Here is an 8209-nt window from a genome sequence, read left to right as displayed (position 1 = left end):
TCATTTCTTCCCAACTTCCAATAGACCTAGGTCACAGAGAATACAACCAGCTTTTAGCCTTGTCCTTCAAAGAGAAAGGAAAGAATTTCAATCGCACAGAGTCCGCGACTTCAGCTCGGTTGTGAAAAGTGGCCACCACTTCTTCAAACTCCCTAATATGCACGTATGGATTCTCGCTCTCTAACCCGTGAAAGGTCGGCAAGAGTTGGATCATGCCCGGCTTGAAATTCAAATTTGGCATATTTGGGGGAAACATTATGCATGACGGTGTGGCCGTACGTGTAGGGTGAAGATAATCATTCAACGTCTTCTGCTGGACCTCCTCGTTTTGAGCCATCGCGAACGGATTTGCAACTGCTAATGAGGCTGGGGTCGAGGGAGCACTAGACGTGTGGGAAGAAACTTCACTAGGGTTCTCCGGTCTTATTATGAATCTCCCTAATTCATCTCTATAATGATTCATTCACTTTACAATGTTTCACTTTATTTTTATTATTTTTATTATTTTTAATTTTTTAATTTTTTTTAATCAAAGAAATCAATAATGTAGAATTGCGAATCGCAACCCCCAAGAGTGCTCGCAGGAAAGATTGGTGGGGTGAGGCCTCCTTAAAAACCAACCTCCTAGACAGAGCAACGTTCCCAGGAAAGACTGGTGGCATAGAACGCTAACGAGAACCAGCCTCCTAGACAGAACTCCCTTAGTTTGTACTTTTCAACGTTTCCACAAAATTGCTTGAAAAATTTATTAAGTTTTATGACGTATTTTATGACGTGTTTTATGAAATGTTAAATGTTAGATATTAGTACCCTAAGTTAATACCATTCTAAAACCTAAGGTTATACAAATTAGGACAAATTAAGAGTCCTAATTTAATGTCTAAATTGGTCACCTAAAAGTCACAACCTAAAAATTAATAAATTTAATTCTAGTTATGAAAGGAAAAATAAATGCAAATTAAAAGACAAAAATTAAAGCTAGCAAACTAATTAAAAGTAAATAAATAAATAAAAATGAATGTTATATTTAAAAGAATGGGTAAAGTCACGGAAATGTTAAATGGAAACTAAAGAGAACTATAAAACAAAACCAAAATAAAAGAAAACGGAATGGACAAGAGTTATTAACAAAAGAAACATAAGAATGCAAAAAGAAAATGTACCAAATAAAAGTTATATAACAAAACTTAAAGAAACTAACAAAACTTAAAGACTCAACAACACGTTTTAAAATCTAATAAACTAAAGAAATAGATGACACAACATAAAGTGTTACAAACGTCAAAGACAACCAATTACGGACACAACTAAGCAAATAAAACAAAGATGTTGTCAAAAGGTTTTTTTTTTTTTTTTTTTTTTTTGAAACGTGCCAAACAAACAAAAATAAAAATAAATAAATAAAAAAAACACGAATAGTACCTACCTCTTTGGCTAATTATCTACTAAACAATCTTGTTGATCCACCTCCTCGGCAACGGCGCCAAAATTTAATTACGCCCACACGTGTACAAAACAAGCGGTCAATTGTAGCACAATTAGAACGGTCGATCCCACGAGGAAGTGACAAATTGAACAAGAAACGATTAACAAATAAAAAGCGTCAGGAGATAAATAATAAAGTAAAAATAAAAGAGAATGAAAATTTTGTTGAGAAGTTTAAGAGTAAGAAAAATGTATGAGAAAATTATATAATTAAAACTGGTAAGGCGTCGAGATTTCCCTATATGCTTCGTTCACCCGAATGGATTTTGATCTTTGAGATTACTCAATTGAAAGTTTCACATCCCAAACTAACAATCGGAAAATAAATATTTGAAAAACATGTGAATTAAAATGTATTCGAGTGAGTAAAATTCTTACGTTGAAAACTAGTAAAAATTATTCTTACAAGAAATCTTAAAGCGACAATATACCGTTGGCAATATTGCAGTAAAAGACTACTCATAAAACAATATTATTGATATAATTATATTGAGCAACAATTACATAAAAAGAGCATGACTAAATTTATATAAAAGTTGACAACAAAATATATCAATATAAGAAATTAGAAGAAGATAGAAGAAAATTAATCACTCAAATATATAAACTTTGGAGAACAAATGGAGAATCAAAATCCACTGAAGATCACTTCACATATAGGTTTCTCTCTAACCTCACCTAAATACTCTAGCCTAACTTGCACATAATTCCCATAAAATTCTAAAAAGAAAATATGAGAATAAGAGCAAGAAGATGAGAGAAAAAGTGTAAAAACTTAGACTAAAATTCAACAACCTAAGCACTTTGACATGGCCCTATTTATAGAGTCTCTAGGCCATGCCAAGGACGTTGCAATCAGCAAGAAAATGTACAGGGGCGTTTTTATCCATAAATTAGATTTACAAGGCTTTAATCGAATACTCAATGCTGAAATTAACCATCACTCAATGGAACCAGATGGATAAGTTGGCTGGAGAGTACCAAACTGATGGGACACGTGTCACGCGTTGATTCGCAAAGAGGAAGAAATGTTGCACAGTTGGCTCCACGCAGGGGGAGACTTGACGCGTGGCGCACGCTGATTTGCGGAGAGGAAGAAGTGCCTGACAGCTTTGGACAAGTGGCGGGAGATGGTTGGACAGCTGCTGCAACGCGGGACCCACGCGAAGAAGAAAGGAAACCGAGTGATGAGCGCCTGGAGGAAACTCGCACAGGGAGAAGGGCGGTGCGCACCAAGCGCGCGTACGCGCGGGGACAACTGGGTCCCACGGACCTGCGGCGTGGCAGAGGATGACACGTGGCACGCTGGTGAGGCTTGCGTGGCTCGGCTCCAATCGGCTCGGCTCGGCAGACGGCTGGGCGCTGATGGGCTTCTTAGTAGGTTGAATTGGGCTTTTCTTGGGCTCAACTTTTGGGTTTTACTTGGCAAACTAGCCCAAATCCAATTGTTTTCTTCAAAAACCTGAAAAATAAAATAAATCCAATTAAAATTAAATCCTCTAAATTTAGGAATATTTGAAATTAAAATCACAAATTTGATAAAATAATTTGACAATTATGAACATTAAAAGTACAAATTTGTGCACTTATCATATAGTAAACAACATGCAAGTAAAAAATATAAAGATAGCAAAAACAGATGATAATAGTGCTGAAACTTTAGACGGGTCGCTCGCGACTGCCCAAAAATATTGATTTTTTGCCAGAAGCCTGACCCGACCTACTCGAAAAATTCGGGCCACCCGCCCAAAAAATTTGGGCCGCCCGCCTAAGCTCGAAAATGCCCGTGAACAGGCCGCAGGCTTATATTTGGTTGGCCGAGCCCGGCCGGGCAGCCCGAGCTCGCCGAATAGCCCGAATTTTTTTTTATATTTTATATTTTTTATAATTATTAAGTTATTTTGTGTTAAAATTATATAAAAATCAAAATGAACATTCAACATACATTATTAACATAGTTTAATAAATTAATCATGTATATTAATTTTTAAATTCGTAATTCATGATTGTCTCCTTAAAAACCTTACCAAGAAAAACCCAATTGGAATAGAAACTTGGCAAGGAAAAAATAGTGCAATCATTTTGTGACGAATTACAAATTTTACAAACTTACAAAGTTATACAATTACAATGTCAAAAGTAAATACATATTTACAAATTACAAATTTACAATTTAATTTGAAGCTGAAGGATCGTCTTCAAAATTAAATGTTAATCGATTAAATTCATCGATCCATTCTTGGCTTGCTGGCGAAATTGTATCCTGTAGACGTTGATCGGCCCGATCCCAATCTTAATGCAAACCAAGGCTTCAACAATATCCTTTTGTAATGCATTCTGGCGTTCCTCAAGTATTCTTCCTGTCGTACTGAAGGCTTGTTCAGATGAAATAGTGGAGACTAGGATCGAAAATATATCCATTGCCAATCGAGTTAGGATTGACCAAGTTAATGCCCGTGCCCTCCACCATTGAACTAAGTTAAATGATTCTCTAGTACCGTCGACTACTAAGCCTTCACTGAGGTACGCCATAAGCTCGTTGAAGCTGCTGCCGCCGCTGCCACTGCCACTTGTTGATGAAGATCCACTCCCAGCTTTCGTTTGAGTTGTCTTCTTCTTCGTCTTCAACCCGAAAATATTCAAGAATGAATGCGGGTTTTCGTCTTGTTGTTGTGGTTCCTGTACTCTAGAGTTTGTGCTTCTAAACCTAATCTCATATTTACTATAGATCGAATATATTTTTTTCCTTTATTATTGGATATTGGTCCGAACAATTGATGCCTAAAAATTCACCCAAGTTTTCTAAACCACATTCTAAACCTTCTAATTTTAATTTAGATCAAAAATAGTACCTAAACCATACAACAAAGGCAACTTAGACCAATATTTTATAAATTTCTTTTCTATAGAATGGATAGGAACTCCTAAGATTGTGTCCTCCCTATATTCGCTAAATAAAATACTAATTCGTAAAAGTTCACCTAAAGCTAAAGGTGATGTTGGGTAATATGTTCTACTAATTTTTAGAGTAACTTCATGAAACCTACTTAAAAATTAATACAAAACTTTGACAATTTACTAATCATATGCGTCTATATGTCCTACTCATACTTATACACACATATAGTTTGTTATAGCATCCTTATAGGGGATGCATTGTTGAAGCATTATATACGTTGAGTTCCATCTTATAGACATATCTAACGCTAATGCTCTAGGAGGTATATTTAATGCTTGTAAGAACCTAAACCAATCTTCTTGTCTTTGGTTACTACCTTGAATCCATGCAAGACTATCTCTAATTCTTTTAATGTGATTACCCATTTCTTTTAAACCAGATTTAACTATTAAATTGATTACATGACATGCACAACGTTGGTGGAAAATAGTACTGTCACCAAATAAATTTAAATCATTTTCAAAGAACTCAATTGCTTTTGTATTGGCACTAGCATTATCTAATGTTATAGCCATTACTTTATCTCTTAATCTAAATTCATCAATTACATTTTAAATGATATTATATATTAAATCCGCGCTTTGTGATCCTAGAACACATTTAAAACCTAATATTCTCTTATGTAAATCAAATCCTTTAAAGTAATGTCCAGTTACAGCTAAATAATCTTTATTGGTAACAGCAGACTAAATATATGCCGTTAACGTAACGCACCCGCTAGTCGAGTGTAAAAGGTTTATTAATGCTTCTTTTTATTTTTTAAATAATTTTAATAAATCTTTCCTAAGAGTAGTTTTTGAAGTGAACTGTGCATTAGGATTATGTACAACCTTAATATATCGTTGTCAATTAGGATGCTCTACAAAACTAAGTGGTTGATCTAAAGCAGTTATCATTCGTGCAACTTTCATACGATCTACTTGCGGATCGTATTTCTAAGTGGTTAGACCACCGGTTGCACGATCAAAAGATAATTGTGTTTGGCGGAGTTCGGATCCGCCGGATTGGCTAAGCTTTTGAAGACACTTTTTGGAGGGTCTTCTCCAGTGTGTGGTGCCGTGAATAGTGTCACCTTATAATTTAGATAAATAATATTTACATTGAGCTATATATTTAGTGTTACCTTCATTGTCGATCTGCTCAATTGTGTCGAAGTGATCCTAAACTGTCGAGGTGCGTTTGCATTTCCTCCTAGAGGTTGCAACACTTGCAGATGCAGATGCAGTCACACTGGCACTCGCTGTTTCTCCACGCCCACCACCATTGCGACCACGACCTCCAGTACGTCCACCAGGGCTTGGATTAGTAGATTCCTGCGTAACAAATTCATTAGTGGGAAATTACCCTTATTCCACGTTGTGTTGGACATCAACGAGAATACCACTATAACCAAAAGGATCCATTATAAAAAAATAAGAGCAATTTGAGAGAGAGAGCTTTTATGATAATGTGATAGTTTTTGGAAAAATTGTGAGAGAAATTGAGAGAAATTGAGAGAGATTGAGAGAAATTGACAGGGATTGAGAGAGTTTGAGTGAGAAAAATGTGTGGAGGATGGGGGGTATTTTTAGGGAATTTTTTGGTTAAAAAATTGATTTTTTTTTTTCAAAAAAAATCAGGTGCAACGGCTACTTTAGGGTTTCTACGGGTCGGGTTCGGGCGGCAACGGTCAAGAAACTAGCCGTTGGACTGGTTTTCGGGCAGGTCGGGCATTCAGGCAAAATTGGGTTTTCGGGTCGGGCACGCCCGGTCAAAATTTTGACCGTTTCTCAGGCAATTCAGGCAGTCGGGCGGGTCGGGCATTCGGCCAAATCAGACGGGTCGATCATTCGGGCAAATCGGGCGGGTCGGGCATTTGGGCAAATCGGGCTTGGCCGGAAAAATTCAAAAAAACTCCGGCAGACAGCGGTTGACGGCGCCTACATGGCGGCAGGCTCCGACGTGATGTCCATTTTTGAGCTGCCCGAGCCCGAGCCCAAATTTATAACTTTGGACGGGCCGACAATTGGGTTTGCTCGCTGAGCCCGAAAAATTCGGGCCTCAGGCCGGCCCACCGACCTAAAGTTCCAACACTAGATGATAATATACGTAAGTTTCTCTTCGTTTTTTTCTCGAGAATTTTACCTCCCATTGGGTTAAACATTTAGGAGATTAAGGTCTCATTTAGTAATGCTTTTTCAACCGCGAGAAGCACTTCTCCGTTACGTTTTGGGTTAATTTGTGTCTGGTAAAAAACCTCAAAAGTGATTGCGCAAGAAGTTTGAGGATTCCCACAACATAAGCTAAAAGTGGGTAGAAGGCTGATTCTACTTATGGCTTATGCAGGAAGCTGTAGGATCATTTTAATGAATATTTTTAAAACCTAAATTACCCATGTTTAATTATCATAATTCCATTAAGGCTTTGTATAAAATCATGATCACTCTCATTTTTCTCTTCTTTTTCACTTGGCCGCTGGAAAATTCACGTTGTAGCTGCTAGTCTTCTCTGTCCCTTCGCGCTCTTCTAATTTCGCATTCCTTTTGCTACTGTACCCATTCCTAAGTCATGTTTCTCTATTCTTCGATCTTGTATTGTTGATTACATTTTTTTTTTCCTGTAATAATTTTCATTTGTTCAATTTCTGTCCGGTTGTACGACTCAATTAGAATTCTTCAACATGTGAGTGGTTATATTCACCAATTTTGATGAAAGAAATATGGATAATTCTGAAGAGAGAGTTGTCCGATTGTGTCCAAAAGTGCTATTCTTTATGTTTAAATTATTATTTTTTCACAAAATTAGGATTAAAATAAGTATTTTAATGCAATTAAAATAATGTGTGTACATATGTATGAACATTTATATTAAAATTAAAATATTCTTATCATGTCTATTTTAATCATTTTAAACTCACATAGTAATTCAATTTTATTATTTACCAATATTATTACACAACTTTTAAAACTAACCACACTTTTAAAATTACTATTTAACAACCACTCAATTATTTCATGTCACAGCTTTTTTTTTTTTTTTTTTTAACACAGTTAGACAATAATTTTTTCAAAAACTACAACATTATCAAACTGATCCTAAAGCATATTGTCCTCTTTATTATCTACACTCAATATTTTCTCCTATCCCTTATATTGATAATCACGAACTCCATAATGTTGTCATTGAAAATGGCATTAGATCATTCACCACACATACCCACACAAAAAAAAAAAAAAAAAAAAAAAAAAAAAAAAAAAAAAACCGAAGAAGAAGACAGACAAACAAACAGAGCAATGTAAACTAACGTCAAAAGGGGGCTGAGACCGTCGGATCGGATGACAAGCACCAGGGATACATGAGAAGCCAATCGTAGTAAAGCTACTAAAGCAAGAATATTGTTTATCTTCAGGACACGAGGACCAAAAATAGCCGCCTCAGGTTTCGTTAAACAATCAACTACTGCTTTGAAAAAGTAGAAAAGGCACCGACCCATGTCGTTTTTCCCCCCAAAAAAGCTGAGATCCCAATTCACATGAGACTGTTGAGTAAAAATATTTATTAATATTAAAATAATATGAGACTGTTAAGTAAAAATATTTATTAATATTAAAATAATATGAGACTGTTGAGTAAAAATATTTATTAATATTAAAATAATATTTTATATATAATATAATTTTATCTATATTAGAATTTAATGAGTATAGGAATTTATTATTTTTAATTTCACTTATTGAAGATTATAAGAATAACTTGTGAATTACAGTCTATTAGTACAAGAAAAAA

The sequence above is a fragment of the Morus notabilis genome, unplaced genomic scaffold (assembly GCF_000414095.1).
Source record: "Morus notabilis unplaced genomic scaffold, ASM41409v2 Scaffold93, whole genome shotgun sequence".
NCBI lineage: Eukaryota > Viridiplantae > Streptophyta > Magnoliopsida > Rosales > Moraceae > Morus > Morus notabilis.
Note: the sequence above shows the minus strand (reverse complement) of the source record.